Below are 23,907 nucleotides of genomic sequence, written 5' to 3'. Positions count from 1 at the left end.
TAACGATGCACCCACCTGAGGTCTTGAAGTCTTTCACAGACGAGGTGACGCATCGAATCAGGTGTGTTTGTTTAAAGAGAGTCATCTAAAACTGGCGTTGGGAAGCACCGGCCCATGAGCTTGGCAGTTTCCAGGCCAGTAACGGAAGGCACCCGTCCTTCCTTTCCCGGAGGGGGGGCGGAGGGCTAACCGTTGGTGAGGATGGTAGAGATGCAAATCAGACCTCTGGCTGACCGCCTGGGCCTTCATACTTACCTGGCAGGGGAGACACCATGATCAAGAAGGCGGTTCACCCAGGGTGAGGCTTGTCCATTGCACTCCGGCCATGCTGACCCCTGCGAATTCCCCAAATGCGGGAATCTCGACTGCATAATTTATGGTAGTGGGGGACTGCGTTTGCGCTCTCCCCTGAAATTGTTGGTGAAACAAAGCAGAAGAGGTTTTTACAGTTTTTTATTTATTTTCCTTTCAGAATGGGGAGTTCTGTCACATGCGAGATATGTGTTGTGCGCCTGTGAAACAAAGTCACTTGCGCTCTTGAAAAATCGGACCCTGGTGGGTAGTTTAGTTCGAACATAGCGCAGACCTTACTTTGAAAGTAGATTGGACTGACTGCAGCCTAGCTGTAACTGTCTCCATGTTGTTTGGTTGTCCTTTTTTTCGATTCGTATTAATTTTGTTGTCGCTTACAGCGACACCTAGTGGCCTGTCGCCGCGCCCTTTTTCACCTGGCCTCGGACTGAGCCCCTGCACAGGTGTGCCGATTTGGGTGAAGGGATCTCACTCCTTCCTGGAGTTATAGCCATTCGAGCCACCTCGGACACGCCACCTTAGCACGCTTTGAGGTCCCCTCGCCAAGGTGAATGGAAATTTCCTATTTTTTTGGATGATTATTGACAGTCAGACTCCAGAGAAGCTTTCTGTGCTGATTTGGGTGGGACTGGGCCAAATACCTGGCGCCAGGTTGCAAAAGAAGGTTTTCGACAAAATCCAAAATACCCGAAAATTTCGTCAGAGCGACGGGCCAATCTGAGACCTGCGTCTCGTTCGGCTCGAGCCAAGGATTCCGGTGACATAAGGCACGTGGCTCTGCGACCAACCGTTTGGGAGTTACGAGCGATGCCGTACTTTCCGTCGCTGCAGTTCCACCGTCAGGCCGATCGGGACAAGGCCCGGTGACGTTGCAGACAGGGGAGGGTACTACCATCCCGCAGTGTTGCAGGTGTTTTCATCTTTGTTTGATTGTCCATTTACATTACATTTTCCCTATTTTTCAGCTTACGGCGCCACCTAGTGGCCTGTCGCCGCGTCCCTTTTCACCTGGCCTCGGACTGAGCCCCTGCACAGGTGTGCCGATTTGGGTGAAGGGATCTCACTCCTTCCTGGAGTTATAGCCATTCGAGCCACCTCGGACAGGCCACCTTAGCACGTTTTGAGGTCCCCTCGCCAAGGTGAATGGAAATTTCCTCTATTTTTGGATGATTATTGACACTCAGACTCCAGAGAAGCTTTCTGTGCTGATTTGGGTGGGACTGGGCCAAATACCTGGCGCCAGGTTGCAAAAGAAGGTTTTCGACAAAATCCAAAATACCCGAAAATTTCGTCAGAGCGACGGGCCAATCTGAGACCTGCGTCTCGTTCGGCTCGAGCCAAGGATTCCGGTGACATAAGGCACGTGGCTCTGCGACCAACCGTTTGGGAGTTACGAGCCATGCCGTACTTTCCGTCAGGCCGATCGGGACGAGGCCCGGTGACGTTGTAGACAGGGGAGGGTACTACCCAGATAGCACACTTACGTCTGCAAGATGTCTGTTAAAGAAATGTTGATCTGGAAAGCATCTGCCATCTACAAACGTCTGACATACGCCTTTCAGATGTCAGTTTTATATACCTTCTAAATCATAAACATCTAAAAGACATCTAATTGACATCTATCTGACATCTAAAAGGCAGTGTTGGGGAGTAACTAGTTACATGTAACAGCATTACGTAATTTAATTACAAAATGAATGTAACTGTAATTAGTTACAGTTACGAAGAAAAAATTAGTAATTAAATTAAAGTTACTTATGAAATTTTTAACGATTACAAAGGCAATTACATTTGAATATTTACACACATCCACATACAGATTTCACTGATTTCTTTCCCAAATTGCACTGACTGTTCTGAGACATACGCCCTAATAATTTCCAGAATTTTAACAGAATTTTTTGTTTTTCCCAGTCCGCCCTTCCTGTAAATTAATGGCAAAAACATGCAGTTTCATTTAATACAAATAGGCCTACTGAAGCTTGCAGTGTTGTCAGCCTCTGCCGCCTCAATATAGGAGTACATGAGCACATAAACATCATTTCTAGAACTGCTCTGTGTCACGTCATGCATTTTACCTATCATATCATATACAAAGAGACAGCAGTTTAAAAAAACACCAATGTTTCAGGAGTTTATTATACAGGAATGACACATGCTTATTAGATAACTGTATTTGAGTTGATGTATATGTTTTTATTTATTATTATTTCATTTTCACAAATTTAGAAAAGTAATCTAAAAGTACTCAAAAGTAATTAGTTACATTACTTTAATAAAGTAATTGAAAAAGTTATACTACTATAACATTTTAAACAGGGTAACTTGTAATCTGTAACCTATTACATTTCCAAAGTAACCTTCCAAACACTGCTAAAAGGAGACGTCCAATAGACGTATTGCAGATGAGCAAACAGCCTTAAAACTACATCTTGCAGATGTAAATTCATATGTCAAATAGACGTCTCCTAGATGTATGTGTGCTATCAGGGTACCATCCCCCAGCGTTTTTAGGTCTCCCAAAACTTACCAAAGCCGAGATGGGCATCGCCGTGTCCGGCTTCCTCCCTGCTGCGTCTTAGCAGCATCGCTTCTCGGCCTTTTGGCTAAGATCAAGTGTAGTATCTGTTCTTATCAGTTTAATATCTGATACGTCCCCCATCCGGGGACTACATATTAAATGGATTTTTAGATCACGGAGCTGGAGCCGGGGCTTGCTCCGTCCACTCCATGCATCGGCCTGGTATTGCAGTGTCTCCAGGAACGGTGTGCTTTCCCTTTTTGGGGATTGCCATTTATTGTGTCGAATAGCAGAACAAGGAATGAGAGCTGCCATTGCAGATGCTGTGGTTTATTGCAAACTTTTTTCCTGATGTGTCCACCTGGGGTCTTGGACTCTTCCACTAACGATGCACCCACCTGAGGTCTTGAAGTCTTTCACAGACGAGGTGACGCATCGAATCAGGTGTGTTTGTTTAAAGAGAGTCATCTAAAACTGGCGTTGGGAAGCACCGGCCCATGAGCTTGGCAGTTTCCAGGCCAGTAACGGAAGGCACCCGTCCTTCCTTTCCCGGAGGGGGGGCGGAGGGCTAACCGTTGGTGAGGATGGTAGAGATGCAAATCAGACCTCTGGCTGACCGCCTGGGCCTTCATACTTACCTGGCAGGGGAGACACCATGATCAAGAAGGCGGTTCACCCAGGGCGAGGCTTGTCCATTGCACTCCGGCCATGCTGACCCCTGCGAATTCCCCAAATGCGGGAATCTCGACTGCATAATTTATGGTAGTGGGGGACTGCGTTCGCGCTCTCCCCTGAAATTGTTGGTGAAACAAAGCAGAAGAGGTTTTTACAGTTTTTTATTTATTTTCCTTTCAGAATGGGGAGTTCTGTCACATGCGAGATATGTGTTGTGCGCCTGTGAAACAAAGTCACTTGCGCTCTTGAAAAATCGGACCCTGGTGGGTAGTTTAGTTCGAACATAGCGCAGACCTTACTTTGAAAGTAGATTGGACTGACTGCAGCCTAGCTGTAACTGTCTCCATGTTGTTTGGTTGTCCTTTTTTTCGATTCGTATTAATTTTGTTGTCGCTTACAGCGACACCTAGTGGCCTGTCGCCGCGCCCTTTTTCACCTGGCCTCGGACTGAGCCCCTGCACAGGTGTGCCGATTTGGGTGAAGGGATCTCACTCCTTCCTGGAGTTATAGCCATTCGAGCCACCTCGGACACGCCACCTTAGCACGCTTTGAGGTCCCCTCGCCAAGGTGAATGGAAATTTCCTATTTTTTTGGATGATTATTGACAGTCAGACTCCAGAGAAGCTTTCTGTGCTGATTTGGGTGGGACTGGGCCAAATACCTGGCGCCAGGTTGCAAAAGAAGGTTTTCGACAAAATCCAAAATACCCGAAAATTTCGTCAGAGCGACGGGCCAATCTGAGACCTGCGTCTCGTTTGGCTCGAGCCAAGGATTCCGGTGACATAAGGCACGTGGCTCTGCGACCAACCGTTTGGGAGTTACGAGCGATGCCGTACTTTCCGTCGCTGCAGTTCCACCGTCAGGCCGATCGGGACAAGGCCCGGTGACGTTGCAGACAGGGGAGGGTACTACCATCCCGCAGTGTTGCAGGTGTTTTCATCTTTGTTTGATTGTCCATTTACATTACATTTTCCCTATTTTTCAGCTTACGGCGCCACCTAGTGGCCTGTCGCCGCGTCCCTTTTCACCTGGCCTCGGACTGAGCCCCTGCACAGGTGTGCCGATTTGGGTGAAGGGATCTCACTCCTTCCTGGAGTTATAGCCATTCGAGCCACCTCGGACAGGCCACCTTAGCACGTTTTGAGGTCCCCTCGCCAAGGTGAATGGAAATTTCCTCTATTTTTGGATGATTATTGACACTCAGACTCCAGAGAAGCTTTCTGTGCTGATTTGGGTGGGACTGGGCCAAATACCTGGCGCCAGGTTGCAAAAGAAGGTTTTCGACAAAATCCAAAATACCCGAAAATTTCGTCAGAGCGACGGGCCAATCTGAGACCTGCGTCTCGTTCGGCTCGAGCCAAGGATTCCGGTGACATAAGGCACGTGGCTCTGCGACCAACCGTTTGGGAGTTACGAGCCATGCCGTACTTTCCGTCAGGCCGATCGGGACGAGGCCCGGTGACGTTGTAGACAGGGGAGGGTACTACCCAGATAGCACACTTACGTCTGCAAGATGTCTGTTAAAGAAATGTTGATCTGGAAAGCATCTGCCATCTACAAACGTCTGACATACGCCTTTCAGATGTCAGTTTTATATACCTTCTAAATCATAAACATCTAAAAGACATCTAATTGACATCTATCTGACATCTAAAAGGCAGTGTTGGGGAGTAACTAGTTACATGTAACAGCATTACGTAATTTAATTACAAAATGAATGTAACTGTAATTAGTTACAGTTACGAAGAAAAAATTAGTAATTAAATTAAAGTTACTTATGAAATTTTTAACGATTACAAAGGCAATTACATTTGAATATTTACACACATCCACATACAGATTTCACTGATTTCTTTCCCAAATTGCACTGACTGTTCTGAGACATACGCCCTAATAATTTCCAGAATTTTAACAGAATTTTTTGTTTTTCCCAGTCCGCCCTTCCTGTAAATTAATGGCAAAAACATGCAGTTTCATTTAATACAAATAGGCCTACTGAAGCTTGCAGTGTTGTCAGCCTCTGCCGCCTCAATATAGGAGTACATGAGCACATAAACATCATTTCTAGAACTGCTCTGTGTCACGTCATGCATTTTACCTATCATATCATATACAAAGAGACAGCAGTTTAAAAAAACACCAATGTTTCAGGAGTTTATTATACAGGAATGACACATGCTTATTAGATAACTGTATTTGAGTTGATGTATATGTTTTTATTTATTATTATTTCATTTTCACAAATTTAGAAAAGTAATCTAAAAGTACTCAAAAGTAATTAGTTACATTACTTTAATAAAGTAATTGAAAAAGTTATACTACTATAACATTTTAAACAGGGTAACTTGTAATCTGTAACCTATTACATTTCCAAAGTAACCTTCCAAACACTGCTAAAAGGAGACGTCCAATAGACGTATTGCAGATGAGCAAACAGCCTTAAAACTACATCTTGCAGATGTAAATTCATATGTCAAATAGACGTCTCCTAGATGTATGTGTGCTATCAGGGTACCATCCCCCAGCGTTTTTAGGTCTCCCAAAACTTACCAAAGCCGAGATGGGCATCGCCGTGTCCGGCTTCCTCCCTGCTGCGTCTTAGCAGCATCGCTTCTCGGCCTTTTGGCTAAGATCAAGTGTAGTATCTGTTCTTATCAGTTTAATATCTGATACGTCCCCCATCCGGGGACTACATATTAAATGGATTTTTAGATCACGGAGCTGGAGCCGGGGCTTGCTCCGTCCACTCCATGCATCGGCCTGGTATTGCAGTGTCTCCAGGAACGGTGTGCTTTCCCTTTTTGGGGATTGCCATTTATTGTGTCGAATAGCAGAACAAGGAATGAGAGCTGCCATTGCAGATGCTGTGGTTTATTGCAAACTTTTTTCCTGATGTGTCCACCTGGGGTCTTGGACTCTTCCACTAACGATGCACCCACCTGAGGTCTTGAAGTCTTTCACAGACGAGGTGACGCATCGAATCAGGTGTGTTTGTTTAAAGAGAGTCATCTAAAACTGGCGTTGGGAAGCACCGGCCCATGAGCTTGGCAGTTTCCAGGCCAGTAACGGAAGGCACCCGTCCTTCCTTTCCCGGAGGGGGGGCGGAGGGCTAACCGTTGGTGAGGATGGTAGAGATGCAAATCAGACCTCTGGCTGACCGCCTGGGCCTTCATACTTACCTGGCAGGGGAGACACCATGATCAAGAAGGCGGTTCACCCAGGGCGAGGCTTGTCCATTGCACTCCGGCCATGCTGACCCCTGCGAATTCCCCAAATGCGGGAATCTCGACTGCATAATTTATGGTAGTGGGGGACTGCGTTCGCGCTCTCCCCTGAAATTGTTGGTGAAACAAAGCAGAAGAGGTTTTTACAGTTTTTTATTTATTTTCCTTTCAGAATGGGGAGTTCTGTCACATGCGAGATATGTGTTGTGCGCCTGTGAAACAAAGTCACTTGCGCTCTTGAAAAATCGGACCCTGGTGGGTAGTTTAGTTCGAACATAGCGCAGACCTTACTTTGAAAGTAGATTGGACTGACTGCAGCCTAGCTGTAACTGTCTCCATGTTGTTTGGTTGTCCTTTTTTTCGATTCGTATTAATTTTGTTGTCGCTTACAGCGACACCTAGTGGCCTGTCGCCGCGCCCTTTTTCACCTGGCCTCGGACTGAGCCCCTGCACAGGTGTGCCGATTTGGGTGAAGGGATCTCACTCCTTCCTGGAGTTATAGCCATTCGAGCCACCTCGGACACGCCACCTTAGCACGCTTTGAGGTCCCCTCGCCAAGGTGAATGGAAATTTCCTATTTTTTTGGATGATTATTGACAGTCAGACTCCAGAGAAGCTTTCTGTGCTGATTTGGGTGGGACTGGGCCAAATACCTGGCGCCAGGTTGCAAAAGAAGGTTTTCGACAAAATCCAAAATACCCGAAAATTTCGTCAGAGCGACGGGCCAATCTGAGACCTGCGTCTCGTTCGGCTCGAGCCAAGGATTCCGGTGACATAAGGCACGTGGCTCTGCGACCAACCGTTTGGGAGTTACGAGCGATGCCGTACTTTCCGTCGCTGCAGTTCCACCGTCAGGCCGATCGGGACAAGGCCCGGTGACGTTGCAGACAGGGGAGGGTACTACCATCCCGCAGTGTTGCAGGTGTTTTCATCTTTGTTTGATTGTCCATTTACATTACATTTTCCCTATTTTTCAGCTTACGGCGCCACCTAGTGGCCTGTCGCCGCGTCCCTTTTCACCTGGCCTCGGACTGAGCCCCTGCACAGGTGTGCCGATTTGGGTGAAGGGATCTCACTCCTTCCTGGAGTTATAGCCATTCGAGCCACCTCGGACAGGCCACCTTAGCACGTTTTGAGGTCCCCTCGCCAAGGTGAATGGAAATTTCCTCTATTTTTGGATGATTATTGACACTCAGACTCCAGAGAAGCTTTCTGTGCTGATTTGGGTGGGACTGGGCCAAATACCTGGCGCCAGGTTGCAAAAGAAGGTTTTCGACAAAATCCAAAATACCCGAAAATTTCGTCAGAGCGACGGGCCAATCTGAGACCTGCGTCTCGTTCGGCTCGAGCCAAGGATTCCGGTGACATAAGGCACGTGGCTCTGCGACCAACCGTTTGGGAGTTACGAGCCATGCCGTACTTTCCGTCAGGCCGATCGGGACGAGGCCCGGTGACGTTGTAGACAGGGGAGGGTACTACCCAGATAGCACACTTACGTCTGCAAGATGTCTGTTAAAGAAATGTTGATCTGGAAAGCATCTGCCATCTACAAACGTCTGACATACGCCTTTCAGATGTCAGTTTTATATACCTTCTAAATCATAAACATCTAAAAGACATCTAATTGACATCTATCTGACATCTAAAAGGCAGTGTTGGGGAGTAACTAGTTACATGTAACAGCATTACGTAATTTAATTACAAAATGAATGTAACTGTAATTAGTTACAGTTACGAAGAAAAAATTAGTAATTAAATTAAAGTTACTTATGAAATTTTTAACGATTACAAAGGCAATTACATTTGAATATTTACACACATCCACATACAGATTTCACTGATTTCTTTCCCAAATTGCACTGACTGTTCTGAGACATACGCCCTAATAATTTCCAGAATTTTAACAGAATTTTTTGTTTTTCCCAGTCCGCCCTTCCTGTAAATTAATGGCAAAAACATGCAGTTTCATTTAATACAAATAGGCCTACTGAAGCTTGCAGTGTTGTCAGCCTCTGCCGCCTCAATATAGGAGTACATGAGCACATAAACATCATTTCTAGAACTGCTCTGTGTCACGTCATGCATTTTACCTATCATATCATATACAAAGAGACAGCAGTTTAAAAAAACACCAATGTTTCAGGAGTTTATTATACAGGAATGACACATGCTTATTAGATAACTGTATTTGAGTTGATGTATATGTTTTTATTTATTATTATTTAATTTTCACAAATTTAGAAAAGTAATCTAAAAGTACTCAAAAGTAATTAGTTACATTACTTTAATAAAGTAATTGAAAAAGTTATACTACTATAACATTTTAAACAGGGTAACTTGTAATCTGTAACCTATTACATTTCCAAAGTAACCTTCCAAACACTGCTAAAAGGAGACGTCCAATAGACGTATTGCAGATGAGCAAACAGCCTTAAAACTACATCTTGCAGATGTAAATTCATATGTCAAATAGACGTCTCCTAGATGTATGTGTGCTATCAGGGTACCATCCCCCAGCGTTTTTAGGTCTCCCAAAACTTACCAAAGCCGAGATGGGCATCGCCGTGTCCGGCTTCCTCCCTGCTGCGTCTTAGCAGCATCGCTTCTCGGCCTTTTGGCTAAGATCAAGTGTAGTATCTGTTCTTATCAGTTTAATATCTGATACGTCCCCCATCCGGGGACTACATATTAAATGGATTTTTAGATCACGGAGCTGGAGCCGGGGCTTGCTCCGTCCACTCCATGCATCGGCCTGGTATTGCAGTGTCTCCAGGAACGGTGTGCTTTCCCTTTTTGGGGATTGCCATTTATTGTGTCGAATAGCAGAACAAGGAATGAGAGCTGCCATTGCAGATGCTGTGGTTTATTGCAAACTTTTTTCCTGATGTGTCCACCTGGGGTCTTGGACTCTTCCACTAACGATGCACCCACCTGAGGTCTTGAAGTCTTTCACAGACGAGGTGACGCATCGAATCAGGTGTGTTTGTTTAAAGAGAGTCATCTAAAACTGGCGTTGGGAAGCACCGGCCCATGAGCTTGGCAGTTTCCAGGCCAGTAACGGAAGGCACCCGTCCTTCCTTTCCCGGAGGGGGGGCGGAGGGCTAACCGTTGGTGAGGATGGTAGAGATGCAAATCAGACCTCTGGCTGACCGCCTGGGCCTTCATACTTACCTGGCAGGGGAGACACCATGATCAAGAAGGCGGTTCACCCAGGGCGAGGCTTGTCCATTGCACTCCGGCCATGCTGACCCCTGCGAATTCCCCAAATGCGGGAATCTCGACTGCATAATTTATGGTAGTGGGGGACTGCGTTCGCGCTCTCCCCTGAAATTGTTGGTGAAACAAAGCAGAAGAGGTTTTTACAGTTTTTTATTTATTTTCCTTTCAGAATGGGGAGTTCTGTCACATGCGAGATATGTGTTGTGCGCCTGTGAAACAAAGTCACTTGCGCTCTTGAAAAATCGGACCCTGGTGGGTAGTTTAGTTCGAACATAGCGCAGACCTTACTTTGAAAGTAGATTGGACTGACTGCAGCCTAGCTGTAACTGTCTCCATGTTGTTTGGTTGTCCTTTTTTTCGATTCGTATTAATTTTGTTGTCGCTTACAGCGACACCTAGTGGCCTGTCGCCGCGCCCTTTTTCACCTGGCCTCGGACTGAGCCCCTGCACAGGTGTGCCGATTTGGGTGAAGGGATCTCACTCCTTCCTGGAGTTATAGCCATTCGAGCCACCTCGGACACGCCACCTTAGCACGCTTTGAGGTCCCCTCGCCAAGGTGAATGGAAATTTCCTATTTTTTTGGATGATTATTGACAGTCAGACTCCAGAGAAGCTTTCTGTGCTGATTTGGGTGGGACTGGGCCAAATACCTGGCGCCAGGTTGCAAAAGAAGGTTTTCGACAAAATCCAAAATACCCGAAAATTTCGTCAGAGCGACGGGCCAATCTGAGACCTGCGTCTCGTTCGGCTCGAGCCAAGGATTCCGGTGACATAAGGCACGTGGCTCTGCGACCAACCGTTTGGGAGTTACGAGCCATGCCGTACTTTCCGTCGCTGCAGTTCCACCGTCAGGCCGATCGGGACAAGGCCCGGTGACGTTGCAGACAGGGGAGGGTACTACCATCCCGCAGTGTTGCAGGTGTTTTCATCTTTGTTTGATTGTCCATTTACATTACATTTTCCCTATTTTTCAGCTTACGGCGCCACCTAGTGGCCTGTCGCCGCGTCCCTTTTCACCTGGCCTCGGACTGAGCCCCTGCACAGGTGTGCCGATTTGGGTGAAGGGATCTCACTCCTTCCTGGAGTTATAGCCATTCGAGCCACCTCGGACACGCCACCTTAGCACGTTTTGAGGTCCCCTCGCCAAGGTGAATGGAAATTTCCTCTATTTTTGGATGATTATTGACACTCAGACTCCAGAGAAGCTTTCTGTGCTGATTTGGGTGGGACTGGGCCAAATACCTGGCGCCAGGTTGCAAAAGAAGGTTTTCGACAAAATACCCGGAAATTTCGTCAGAGCGACGGGCCAATCTGAGACCTGCGTCTCGTTCGGCTCGAGCCAAGGATTCCGGTGACATAAGGCACGTGGCTCTGCGACCAACCGTTTGGGAGTTACGAGCCATGCCGTACTTTCCGTCAGGCCGATCGGGACGAGGCCCGGTGACGTTGTAGACAGGGGAGGGTACTACCCAGATAGCACACTTACGTCTGCAAGATGTCTGTTAAAGAAATGTTGATCTGGAAAGCATCTGCCATCTACAAACGTCTGACATACGCCTTTCAGATGTCAGTTTTATATACCTTCTAAATCATAAACATCTAAAAGACATCTAATTGACATCTATCTGACATCTAAAAGGCAGTGTTGGGGAGTAACTAGTTACATGTAACAGCATTACGTAATTTAATTACAAAATGAATGTAACTGTAATTAGTTACAGTTACGAAGAAAAAATTAGTAATTAAATTAAAGTTACTTATGAAATTTTTAACGATTACAAAGGCAATTACATTTGAATATTTACACACATCCACATACAGATTTCACTGATTTCTTTCCCAAATTGCACTGACTGTTCTGAGACATACGCCCTAATAATTTCCAGAATTTTAACAGAATTTTTTGTTTTTCCCAGTCCGCCCTTCCTGTAAATTAATGGCAAAAACATGCAGTTTCATTTAATACAAATAGGCCTACTGAAGCTTGCAGTGTTGTCAGCCTCTGCCGCCTCAATATAGGAGTACATGAGCACATAAACATCATTTCTAGAACTGCTCTGTGTCACGTCATGCATTTTACCTATCATATCATATACAAAGAGACAGCAGTTTAAAAAAACACCAATGTTTCAGGAGTTTATTATACAGGAATGACACATGCTTATTAGATAACTGTATTTGAGTTGATGTATATGTTTTTATTTATTATTATTTCATTTTCACAAATTTAGAAAAGTAATCTAAAAGTACTCAAAAGTAATTAGTTACATTACTTTAATAAAGTAATTGAAAAAGTTATACTACTATAACATTTTAAACAGGGTAACTTGTAATCTGTAACCTATTACATTTCCAAAGTAACCTTCCAAACACTGCTAAAAGGAGACGTCCAATAGACGTATTGCAGATGAGCAAACAGCCTTAAAACTACATCTTGCAGATGTAAATTCATATGTCAAATAGACGTCTCCTAGATGTATGTGTGCTATCAGGGTACCATCCCCCAGCGTTTTTAGGTCTCCCAAAACTTACCAAAGCCGAGATGGGCATCGCCGTGTCCGGCTTCCTCCCTGCTGCGTCTTAGCAGCATCGCTTCTCGGCCTTTTGGCTAAGATCAAGTGTAGTATCTTTTCCAGGAGCTTTGCCGGGAGAGCGTGTGAAAGCATCGGCCAAGATGGTTCGGATGAGGAATAGTGTTCGTGTGGAATTGAAGATGGATGCTGAGGACTTTGTGAAGCAACGTTTTGGAAGAGAATTTTGTGTTGTGGAAATTCTTCAAGGAGTTTTCAAGATTCAGCCTGGTGATATTTTCTGCCTACAAGATTTTGCGGTATCTGGTTTTTTGGATTTAACTTTTACTACCCTGAAAGATTGTGTGGATTTCTTTGAAGCCTGGAAGAAGAAAGAGGGTCATAAGCTGCTTGAAGGACTGCAGCTCCAGTCATTGTTTGTCCAGGACTTCATCCCTCTTATAATTCATGTATACAACCCCTTTGTAGAGGATTCGGACGTCCTGGCGTTAGTTAAGCGATATTGTGAAGCTGTGAGAGGAGGAGAACATTTAAAAGACCGTTTTGGGATTTGGAATGGGAAGAGGAGGTACATGGTGAAGCTGAAAATTGACCCCTCTGTACAAGGTAGTGTGTTACATCCTCCAGGCAGTTTTTCAATTGGACCAAACAAAGGTTACTTGTACTATCCTGGACAACCTCTATATTGTCGACGGTGTGGAGGACAGGGTCACGTGAAGGTTGATTGCAAAGGAGAGAGATGCAGATTTTGTGGTGAGTCCAACCATGTGGCAGGTATATGCACGGCTCCAAAGCGTTGCAGTTTATGTGGAAGTGATGAGCATCTGTATCGGGGCTGTCCAGGCAGGAAGAAAAGTTATGCCAGTTTATTTAAAGAAGGGGAAGACTTGCTGGGTGACTGTAAAGCCCTTGTTGGTGAGTGGTCCAGCTCATCAGCAAGACAGACTGCACATGCTGCTGAAGCCAGTAAGCACAGATGGGAGCGGACAGCTGAAGTGAATGATAAGATACTTTATCGAAGGGAGACATCCCCAGTGGCAGAGGAACGGTTGATTGAAATAATTTCAGGTGATGCAGAGGAGCCAATTAAGGACATGGATCAGAAGGAGGACGGAGATAACAAGATGGAGGTATCAGGAGGAAGAGGGCGTCGGCGTGCAGTTGAAAAGGATGACTGTGAAGAAGAGGAAAGAGAGTGGAAGTGCTCGAAGCTCGAAGCTGCAAGGACTCTTGTTTCTTTAGAGGACTTATTAGATTTGCAAGATCAACAGGTGGACAACTGGGAATGGGGAGAGTGTGAGGCAGATGGAGAAGAAGATTCTCAGGAATGGACTGATGTAGTTGCAAGGAGAGTGAAGGGGAAGGGAGGCGGAAGTAGTGTTGGCAAAAAAGTCCTTTAAGTTTAAACATTTCTAGGGATAGTTGTGATGTGCTGTTCAAAATGTGCTAACTTTAAAATTGGAATGTTGTGATTTTTGAGTTTGAAGTAAATGTTGTATGAGTTTTGGAGTTTAATAAAAAAAAAAAAAAAAAAAATCTGTTCTTATCAGTTTAATATCTGATACGTCCCCCATCCGGGGACTACATATTAAATGGATTTTTAGATCACGGAGCTGGAGCCGGGGCTTGCTCCGTCCACTCCATGCATCGGCCTGGTATTGCAGTGTCTCCAGGAACGGTGTGCTTTCCCTTTTTGGGGATTGCCATTTATTGTGTCGAATAGCAGAACAAGGAATGAGAGCTGCCATTGCAGATGCTGTGGTTTATTGCAAACTTTTTTCCTGATGTGTCCACCTGGGGTCTTGGACTCTTCCACTAACGATGCACCCACCTGAGGTCTTGAAGTCTTTCACAGACGAGGTGACGCATCGAATCAGGTGTGTTTGTTTAAAGAGAGTCATCTAAAACTGGCGTTGGGAAGCACCGGCCCATGAGCTTGGCAGTTTCCAGGCCAGTAACGGAAGGCACCCGTCCTTCCTTTCCCGGAGGGGGGGCGGAGGGCTAACCGTTGGTGAGGATGGTAGAGATGCAAATCAGACCTCTGGCTGACCGCCTGGGCCTTCATACTTACCTGGCAGGGGAGACACCATGATCAAGAAGGCGGTTCACCCAGGGCGAGGCTTGTCCATTGCACTCCGGCCATGCTGACCCCTGCGAATTCCCCAAATGCGGGAATCTCGACTGCATAATTTATGGTAGTGGGGGACTGCGTTCGCGCTCTCCCCTGAAATTGTTGGTGAAACAAAGCAGAAGAGGTTTTTACAGTTTTTTATTTATTTTCCTTTCAGAATGGGGAGTTCTGTCACATGCGAGATATGTGTTGTGCGCCTGTGAAACAAAGTCACTTGCGCTCTTGAAAAATCGGACCCTGGTGGGTAGTTTAGTTCGAACATAGCGCAGACCTTACTTTGAAAGTAGATTGGACTGACTGCAGCCTAGCTGTAACTGTCTCCATGTTGTTTGGTTGTCCTTTTTTTCGATTCGTATTAATTTTGTTGTCGCTTACAGCGACACCTAGTGGCCTGTCGCCGCGCCCTTTTTCACCTGGCCTCGGACTGAGCCCCTGCACAGGTGTGCCGATTTGGGTGAAGGGATCTCACTCCTTCCTGGAGTTATAGCCATTCGAGCCACCTCGGACACGCCACCTTAGCACGCTTTGAGGTCCCCTCGCCAAGGTGAATGGAAATTTCCTATTTTTTTGGATGATTATTGACAGTCAGACTCCAGAGAAGCTTTCTGTGCTGATTTGGGTGGGACTGGGCCAAATACCTGGCGCCAGGTTGCAAAAGAAGGTTTTCGACAAAATCCAAAATACCCGAAAATTTCGTCAGAGCGACGGGCCAATCTGAGACCTGCGTCTCGTTCGGCTCGAGCCAAGGATTCCGGTGACATAAGGCACGTGGCTCTGCGACCAACCGTTTGGGAGTTACGAGCCATGCCGTACTTTCCGTCGCTGCAGTTCCACCGTCAGGCCGATCGGGACAAGGCCCGGTGACGTTGCAGACAGGGGAGGGTACTACCATCCCGCAGTGTTGCAGGTGTTTTCATCTTTGTTTGATTGTCCATTTACATTACATTTTCCCTATTTTTCAGCTTACGGCGCCACCTAGTGGCCTGTCGCCGCGTCCCTTTTCACCTGGCCTCGGACTGAGCCCCTGCACAGGTGTGCCGATTTGGGTGAAGGGATCTCACTCCTTCCTGGAGTTATAGCCATTCGAGCCACCTCGGACACGCCACCTTAGCACGTTTTGAGGTCCCCTCGCCAAGGTGAATGGAAATTTCCTCTATTTTTGGATGATTATTGACACTCAGACTCCAGAGAAGCTTTCTGTGCTGATTTGGGTGGGACTGGGCCAAATACCTGGCGCCAGGTTGCAAAAGAAGGTTTTCGACAAAATCCAAAATACCCGAAAATTTCGTCAGAGCGACGGGCCAATCTGAGACCTGCGTCTCGTTCGGCTCGAGCCAAGGATTCCGGTGACATAAGGCACGTGGCTCTGCGACCAACCGTTTGGGAGTTACGAGCCATGCCGTACTTTCCGTCAGGCCGATCGGGACGAGGCCCGGTGACGTTGTAGACAGGGGAGGGTACTACCCAGATAGCACACTTACGTCTGCAAGATGTCTGTTAAAGAAATGTTGATCTGGAAAGCATCTGCCATCTACAAACGTCTGACATACGCCTTTCAGATGTCAGTTTTATATACCTTCTAAATCATAAACATCTAAAAGACATCTAATTGACATCTATCTGACATCTAAAAGGCAGTGTTGGGGAGTAACTAGTTACATGTAACAGCATTACGTAATTTAATTACAAAATGAATGTAACTGTAATTAGTTACAGTTACGAAGAAAAAATTAGTAATTAAATTAAAGTTACTTATGAAATTTTTAACGATTACAAAGGCAATTACATTTGAATATTTACACACATCCACATACAGATTTCACTGATTTCTTTCCCAAATTGCACTGACTGTTCTGAGACATACACCCTAATAATTTCCAGAATTTTAACAGAATTTTTTGTTTTTCCCAGTCCGCCCTTCCTGTAAATTAATGGCAAAAACATGCAGTTTCATTTAATACAAATAGGCCTACTGAAGCTTGCAGTGTTGTCAGCCTCTGCCGCCTCAATATAGGAGTACATGAGCACATAAACATCATTTCTAGAACTGCTCTGTGTCACGTCATGCATTTTACCTATCATATCATATACAAAGAGACAGCAGTTTAAAAAAACACCAATGTTTCAGGAGTTTATTATACAGGAATGACACATGCTTATTAGATAACTGTATTTGAGTTGATGTATATGTTTTTATTTATTATTATTTAATTTTCACAAATTTAGAAAAGTAATCTAAAAGTACTCAAAAGTAATTAGTTACATTACTTTAATAAAGTAATTGAAAAAGTTATACTACTATAACATTTTAAACAGGGTAACTTGTAATCTGTAACCTATTACATTTCCAAAGTAACCTTCCAAACACTGCTAAAAGGAGACGTCCAATAGACGTATTGCAGATGAGCAAACAGCCTTAAAACTACATCTTGCAGATGTAAATTCATATGTCAAATAGACGTCTCCTAGATGTATGTGTGCTATCAGGGTACCATCCCCCAGCGTTTTTAGGTCTCCCAAAACTTACCAAAGCCGAGATGGGCATCGCCGTGTCCGGCTTCCTCCCTGCTGCGTCTTAGCAGCATCGCTTCTCGGCCTTTTGGCTAAGATCAAGTGTAGTATCTGTTCTTATCAGTTTAATATCTGATACGTCCCCCATCCGGGGACTACATATTAAATGGATTTTTAGATCACGGAGCTGGAGCCGGGGCTTGCTCCGTCCACTCCATGCATCGGCCTGGTATTGCAGTGTCTCCAGGAACGGTGTGCTTTCCCTTTTTGGGGATTGCCATTTATTGTGTCGAATAGCAGAACAAGGAATGAGAGCTGCCATTGCAGATGCTGTGGTTTATTGCAAACTTTTTTCCTGATGTGTCCACCTGGGGTCTTGGACTCTTCCACTAACGATGCACCCACCTGAGGTCTTGAAGTCTTTCACAGACGAGGTGACGCATCGAATCAGGTGTGTTTGTTTAAAGAGAGTCATCTAAAACTGGCGTTGGGAAGCACCGGCCCATGAGCTTGGCAGTTTCCAGGCCAGTAACGGAAGGCACCCGTCCTTCCTTTCCCGGAGGGGGGGCGGAGGGCTAACCGTTGGTGAGGATGGTAGAGATGCAAATCAGACCTCTGGCTGACCGCCTGGGCCTTCATACTTACCTGGCAGGGGAGACACCATGATCAAGAAGGCGGTTCACCCAGGGCGAGGCTTGTCCATTGCACTCCGGCCATGCTGACCCCTGCGAATTCCCCAAATGCGGGAATCTCGACTGCATAATTTATGGTAGTGGGGGACTGCGTTCGCGCTCTCCCCTGAAATTGTTGGTGAAACAAAGCAGAAGAGGTTTTTACAGTTTTTTATTTATTTTCCTTTCAGAATGGGGAGTTCTGTCACATGCGAGATATGTGTTGTGCGCCTGTGAAACAAAGTCACTTGCGCTCTTGAAAAATCGGACCCTGGTGGGTAGTTTAGTTCGAACATAGCGCAGACCTTACTTTGAAAGTAGATTGGACTGACTGCAGCCTAGCTGTAACTGTCTCCATGTTGTTTGGTTGTCCTTTTTTTCGATTCGTATTAATTTTGTTGTCGCTTACAGCGACACCTAGTGGCCTGTCGCCGCGCCCTTTTTCACCTGGCCTCGGACTGAGCCCCTGCACAGGTGTGCCGATTTGGGTGAAGGGATCTCACTCCTTCCTGGAGTTATAGCCATTCGAGCCACCTCGGACACGCCACCTTAGCACGCTTTGAGGTCCCCTCGCCAAGGTGAATGGAAATTTCCTATTTTTTTGGATGATTATTGACAGTCAGACTCCAGAGAAGCTTTCTGTGCTGATTTGGGTGGGACTGGGCCAAATACCTGGCGCCAGGTTGCAAAAGAAGGTTTTCGACAAAATCCAAAATACCCGAAAATTTCGTCAGAGCGACGGGCCAATCTGAGACCTGCGTCTCGTTCGGCTCGAGCCAAGGATTCCGGTGACATAAGGCACGTGGCTCTGCGACCAACCGTTTGGGAGTTACGAGCGATGCCGTACTTTCCGTCGCTGCAGTTCCACCGTCAGGCCGATCGGGACAAGGCCCGGTGACGTTGCAGACAGGGGAGGGTACTACCATCCCGCAGTGTTGCAGGTGTTTTCATCTTTGTTTGATTGTCCATTTACATTACATTTTCCCTATTTTTCAGCTTACGGCGCCACCTAGTGGCCTGTCGCCGCGTCCCTTTTCACCTGGCCTCGGACTGAGCCCCTGCACAGGTGTGCCGATTTGGGTGAAGGGATCTCACTCCTTCCTGGAGTTATAGCCATTCGAGCCACCTCGGACACGCCACCTTAGCACGTTTTGAGGTCCCCTCGCCAAGGTGAATGGAAATTTCCTCTATTTTTGGATGATTATTGACACTCAGACTCCAGAGAAGCTTTCTGTGCTGATTTGGGTGGGACTGGGCCAAATACCTGGCGCCAGGTTGCAAAAGAAGGTTTTCGACAAAATCCAAAATACCCGAAAATTTCGTCAGAGCGACGGGCCAATCTGAGACCTGCGTCTCGTTCGGCTCGAGCCAAGGATTCCGGTGACATAAGGCACGTGGCTCTGCGACCAACCGTTTGGGAGTTACGAGCCATGCCGTACTTTCCGTCAGGCCGATCGGGACGAGGCCCGGTGACGTTGTAGACAGGGGAGGGTACTACCCAGATAGCACACTTACGTCTGCAAGATGTCTGTTAAAGAAATGTTGATCTGGAAAGCATCTGCCATCTACAAACGTCTGACATACGCCTTTCAGATGTCAGTTTTATATACCTTCTAAATCATAAACATCTAAAAGACATCTAATTGACATCTATCTGACATCTAAAAGGCAGTGTTGGGGAGTAACTAGTTACATGTAACAGCATTACGTAATTTAATTACAAAATGAATGTAACTGTAATTAGTTACAGTTACGAAGAAAAAATTAGTAATTAAATTAAAGTTACTTATGAAATTTTTAACGATTACAAAGGCAATTACATTTGAATATTTACACACATCCACATACAGATTTCACTGATTTCTTTCCCAAATTGCACTGACTGTTCTGAGACATACGCCCTAATAATTTCCAGAATTTTAACAGAATTTTTTGTTTTTCCCAGTCCGCCCTTCCTGTAAATTAATGGCAAAAACATGCAGTTTCATTTAATACAAATAGGCCTACTGAAGCTTGCAGTGTTGTCAGCCTCTGCCGCCTCAATATAGGAGTACATGAGCACATAAACATCATTTCTAGAACTGCTCTGTGTCACGTCATGCATTTTACCTATCATATCATATACAAAGAGACAGCAGTTTAAAAAAACACCAATGTTTCAGGAGTTTATTATACAGGAATGACACATGCTTATTAGATAACTGTATTTGAGTTGATGTATATGTTTTTATTTATTATTATTTCATTTTCACAAATTTAGAAAAGTAATCTAAAAGTACTCAAAAGTAATTAGTTACATTACTTTAATAAAGTAATTGAAAAAGTTATACTACTATAACATTTTAAACAGGGTAACTTGTAATCTGTAACCTATTACATTTCCAAAGTAACCTTCCAAACACTGCTAAAAGGAGACGTCCAATAGACGTATTGCAGATGAGCAAACAGCCTTAAAACTACATCTTGCAGATGTAAATTCATATGTCAAATAGACATCTCCTAGATGTATGTGTGCTATCAGGGTACCATCCCCCAGCGTTTTTAGGTCTCCCAAAACTTACCAAAGCCGAGATGGGCATCGCCGTGTCCGGCTTCCTCCCTGCTGCGTCTTAGCAGCATCGCTTCTCGGCCTTTTGGCTAAGATCAAGTGTAGTATCTGTTCTTATCAGTTTAATATCTGATACGTCCCCCATCCGGGGACTACATATTAAATGGATTTTTAGATCACGGAGCTGGAGCCGGGGCTTGCTCCGTCCACTCCATGCATCGGCCTGGTATTGCAGTGTCTCCAGGAACGGTGTGCTTTCCCTTTTTGGGGATTGCCATTTATTGTGTCGAATAGCAGAACAAGGAATGAGAGCTGCCATTGCAGATGCTGTGGTTTATTGCAAACTTTTTTCCTGATGTGTCCACCTGGGGTCTTGGACTCTTCCACTAACGATGCACCCGAAAATTTCGTCAGAGCGACGGGCCAATCTGAGACCTGCGTCTCGTTCGGCTCGAGCCAAGGATTCCGGTGACATAAGGCACGTGGCTCTGCGACCAACCGTTTGGGAGTTACGAGCGATGCCGTACTTTCCGTCGCTGCAGTTCCACCGTCAGGCCGATCGGGACAAGGCCCGGTGACGTTGCAGACAGGGGAGGGTACTACCATCCCGCAGTGTTGCAGGTGTTTTCATCTTTGTTTGATTGTCCATTTACATTACATTTTCCCTATTTTTCAGCTTACGGCGCCACCTAGTGGCCTGTCGCCGCGTCCCTTTTCACCTGGCCTCGGACTGAGCCCCTGCACAGGTGTGCCGATTTGGGTGAAGGGATCTCACTCCTTCCTGGAGTTATAGCCATTCGAGCCACCTCGGACACGCCACCTTAGCACGTTTTGAGGTCCCCTCGCCAAGGTGAATGGAAATTTCCTCTATTTTTGGATGATTATTGACACTCAGACTCCAGAGAAGCTTTCTGTGCTGATTTGGGTGGGACTGGGCCAAATACCTGGCGCCAGGTTGCAAAAGAAGGTTTTCGACAAAATCCAAAATACCCGAAAATTTCGTCAGAGCGACGGGCCAATCTGAGACCTGCGTCTCGTTCGGCTCGAGCCAAGGATTCCGGTGACATAAGGCACGTGGCTCTGCGACCAACCGTTTGGGAGTTACGAGCCATGCCGTACTTTCCGTCAGGCCGATCGGGACGAGGCCCGGTGACGTTGTAGACAGGGGAGGGTACTACCCAGATAGCACACTTACGTCTGCAAGATGTCTGTTAAAGAAATGTTGATCTGGAAAGCATCTGCCATCTACAAACGTCTGACATACGCCTTTCAGATGTCAGTTTTATATACCTTCTAAATCATAAACATCTAAAAGACATCTAATTGACATCTATCTGACATCTAAAAGGCAGTGTTGGGGAGTAACTAGTTACATGTAACAGCATTACGTAATTTAATTACAAAATGAATGTAACTGTAATTAGTTACAGTTACGAAGAAAAAATTAGTAATTAAATTAAAGTTACTTATGAAATTTTTAACGATTACAAAGGCAATTACATTTGAATATTTACACACATCCACATACAGATTTCACTGATTTCTTTCCCAAATTGCACTGACTGTTCTGAGACATACGCCCTAATAATTTCCAGAATTTTAACAGAATTTTTTGTTTTTCCCAGTCCGCCCTTCCTGTAAATTAATGGCAAAAACATGCAGTTTCATTTAATACAAATAGGCCTACTGAAGCTTGCAGTGTTGTCAGCCTCTGCCGCCTCAATATAGGAGTACATGAGCACATAAACATCATTTCTAGAACTGCTCTGTGTCACGTCATGCATTTTACCTATCATATCATATACAAAGAGACAGCAGTTTAAAAAAACACCAATGTTTCAGGAGTTTATTATACAGGAATGACACATGCTTATTAGATAACTGTATTTGAGTTGATGTATATGTTTTTATTTATTATTATTTCATTTTCACAAATTTAGAAAAGTAATCTAAAAGTACTCAAAAGTAATTAGTTACATTACTTTAATAAAGTAATTGAAAAAGTTATACTACTATAACATTTTAAACAGGGTAACTTGTAATCTGTAACCTATTACATTTCCAAAGTAACCTTCCAAACACTGCTAAAAGGAGACGTCCAATAGACGTATTGCAGATGAGCAAACAGCCTTAAAACTACATCTTGCAGATGTAAATTCATATGTCAAATAGACATCTCCTAGATGTATGTGTGCTATCAGGGTACCATCCCCCAGCGTTTTTAGGTCTCCCAAAACTTACCAAAGCCGAGATGGGCATCGCCGTGTCCGGCTTCCTCCCTGCTGCGTCTTAGCAGCATCGCTTCTCGGCCTTTTGGCTAAGATCAAGTGTAGTATCTGTTCTTATCAGTTTAATATCTGATACGTCCCCCATCCGGGGACTACATATTAAATGGATTTTTAGATCACGGAGCTGGAGCCGGGGCTTGCTCCGTCCACTCCATGCATCGGCCTGGTATTGCAGTGTCTCCAGGAACGGTGTGCTTTCCCTTTTTGGGGATTGCCATTTATTGTGTCGAATAGCAGAACAAGGAATGAGAGCTGCCATTGCAGATGCTGTGGTTTATTGCAAACTTTTTTCCTGATGTGTCCACCTGGGGTCTTGGACTCTTCCACTAACGATGCACCCGAAAATTTCGTCAGAGCGACGGGCCAATCTGAGACCTGCGTCTCGTTCGGCTCGAGCCAAGGATTCCGGTGACATAAGGCACGTGGCTCTGCGACCAACCGTTTGGGAGTTACGAGCGATGCCGTACTTTCCGTCGCTGCAGTTCCACCGTCAGGCCGATCGGGACAAGGCCCGGTGACGTTGCAGACAGGGGAGGGTACTACCATCCCGCAGTGTTGCAGGTGTTTTCATCTTTGTTTGATTGTCCATTTACATTACATTTTCCCTATTTTTCAGCTTACGGCGCCACCTAGTGGCCTGTCGCCGCGTCCCTTTTCACCTGGCCTCGGACTGAGCCCCTGCACAGGTGTGCCGATTTGGGTGAAGGGATCTCACTCCTTCCTGGAGTTATAGCCATTCGAGCCACCTCGGACACGCCACCTTAGCACGTTTTGAGGTCCCCTCGCCAAGGTGAATGGAAATTTCCTCTATTTTTGGATGATTATTGACACTCAGACTCCAGAGAAGCTTTCTGTGCTGATTTGGGTGGGACTGGGCCAAATACCTGGCGCCAGGTTGCAAAAGAAGGTTTTCGACAAAATCCAAAATACCCGAAAATTTCGTCAGAGCGACGGGCCAATCTGAGACCTGCGTCTCGTTCGGCTCGAGCCAAGGATTCCGGTGACATAAGGCACGTGGCTCTGCGACCAACCGTTTGGGAGTTACGAGCCATGCCGTACTTTCCGTCAGGCCGATCGGGACGAGGCCCGGTGACGTTGTAGACAGGGGAGGGTACTACCCAGATAGCACACTTACGTCTGCAAGATGTCTGTTAAAGAAATGTTGATCTGGAAAGCATCTGCCATCTACAAACGTCTGACATACGCCTTTCAGATGTCAGTTTTATATACCTTCTAAATCATAAACATCTAAAAGACATCTAATTGACATCTATCT

General features: G+C 45.6%; 13 non-coding genes and 1 pseudogene across 13 annotated transcripts; all 14 read left to right on the top strand.

The window, feature by feature from the left end:
* The first annotated feature begins 247 nt into the window (after positions 1-247).
* On the top strand, positions 248-411 carry LOC127945372 (U1 spliceosomal RNA). Its single transcript, XR_008150707.1, has one exon. It is a non-coding gene; the product is annotated as a U1 spliceosomal RNA (small nuclear RNA).
* A 2,487-nt stretch (positions 412-2,898) lies between these two features.
* On the top strand, positions 2,899-3,089 carry LOC127945506 (U2 spliceosomal RNA). Its single transcript, XR_008150836.1, has one exon. It is a non-coding gene; the product is annotated as a U2 spliceosomal RNA (small nuclear RNA).
* A 374-nt stretch (positions 3,090-3,463) lies between these two features.
* Positions 3,464-3,627, top strand: LOC127945261 (U1 spliceosomal RNA). The gene has a single exon (XR_008150605.1). It is a non-coding gene; the product is annotated as a U1 spliceosomal RNA (small nuclear RNA).
* A 2,487-nt stretch (positions 3,628-6,114) lies between these two features.
* Positions 6,115-6,305, top strand: LOC127945505 (U2 spliceosomal RNA). Its single transcript, XR_008150835.1, has one exon. It is a non-coding gene; the product is annotated as a U2 spliceosomal RNA (small nuclear RNA).
* Positions 6,306-6,679: 374 nt separating this feature from the next.
* Positions 6,680-6,843, top strand: LOC127945260 (U1 spliceosomal RNA). Its single transcript, XR_008150604.1, has one exon. It is a non-coding gene; the product is annotated as a U1 spliceosomal RNA (small nuclear RNA).
* Positions 6,844-9,330: 2,487 nt separating this feature from the next.
* LOC127945502 (U2 spliceosomal RNA) lies at positions 9,331-9,521 on the top strand. Its single transcript, XR_008150833.1, has one exon. It is a non-coding gene; the product is annotated as a U2 spliceosomal RNA (small nuclear RNA).
* Positions 9,522-9,895: 374 nt separating this feature from the next.
* LOC127945259 (U1 spliceosomal RNA) lies at positions 9,896-10,059 on the top strand. The gene has a single exon (XR_008150603.1). It is a non-coding gene; the product is annotated as a U1 spliceosomal RNA (small nuclear RNA).
* Positions 10,060-12,539: 2,480 nt separating this feature from the next.
* Positions 12,540-12,618, top strand: LOC127945683 (uncharacterized; annotated as a pseudogene).
* Positions 12,619-13,979: 1,361 nt separating this feature from the next.
* Positions 13,980-14,171, top strand: LOC127945625 (U2 spliceosomal RNA). The gene has a single exon (XR_008150909.1). It is a non-coding gene; the product is annotated as a U2 spliceosomal RNA (small nuclear RNA).
* Positions 14,172-14,545: 374 nt separating this feature from the next.
* LOC127945258 (U1 spliceosomal RNA) lies at positions 14,546-14,709 on the top strand. Its single transcript, XR_008150602.1, has one exon. It is a non-coding gene; the product is annotated as a U1 spliceosomal RNA (small nuclear RNA).
* Positions 14,710-17,196: 2,487 nt separating this feature from the next.
* On the top strand, positions 17,197-17,387 carry LOC127945501 (U2 spliceosomal RNA). The gene has a single exon (XR_008150832.1). It is a non-coding gene; the product is annotated as a U2 spliceosomal RNA (small nuclear RNA).
* A 374-nt stretch (positions 17,388-17,761) lies between these two features.
* Positions 17,762-17,925, top strand: LOC127945257 (U1 spliceosomal RNA). The gene has a single exon (XR_008150601.1). It is a non-coding gene; the product is annotated as a U1 spliceosomal RNA (small nuclear RNA).
* A 2,487-nt stretch (positions 17,926-20,412) lies between these two features.
* On the top strand, positions 20,413-20,603 carry LOC127945500 (U2 spliceosomal RNA). Its single transcript, XR_008150831.1, has one exon. It is a non-coding gene; the product is annotated as a U2 spliceosomal RNA (small nuclear RNA).
* A 2,037-nt stretch (positions 20,604-22,640) lies between these two features.
* Positions 22,641-22,831, top strand: LOC127945499 (U2 spliceosomal RNA). Its single transcript, XR_008150830.1, has one exon. It is a non-coding gene; the product is annotated as a U2 spliceosomal RNA (small nuclear RNA).
* Positions 22,832-23,907: the final 1,076 nt, after the last annotated feature.

Source organism: Carassius gibelio, chromosome A23 (assembly GCF_023724105.1).
Source record: "Carassius gibelio isolate Cgi1373 ecotype wild population from Czech Republic chromosome A23, carGib1.2-hapl.c, whole genome shotgun sequence".
NCBI classification, from domain to species: domain Eukaryota; kingdom Metazoa; phylum Chordata; class Actinopteri; order Cypriniformes; family Cyprinidae; genus Carassius; species Carassius gibelio.
Note: the sequence above shows the minus strand (reverse complement) of the source record. Positions and strands in the feature narration are given on the sequence as shown.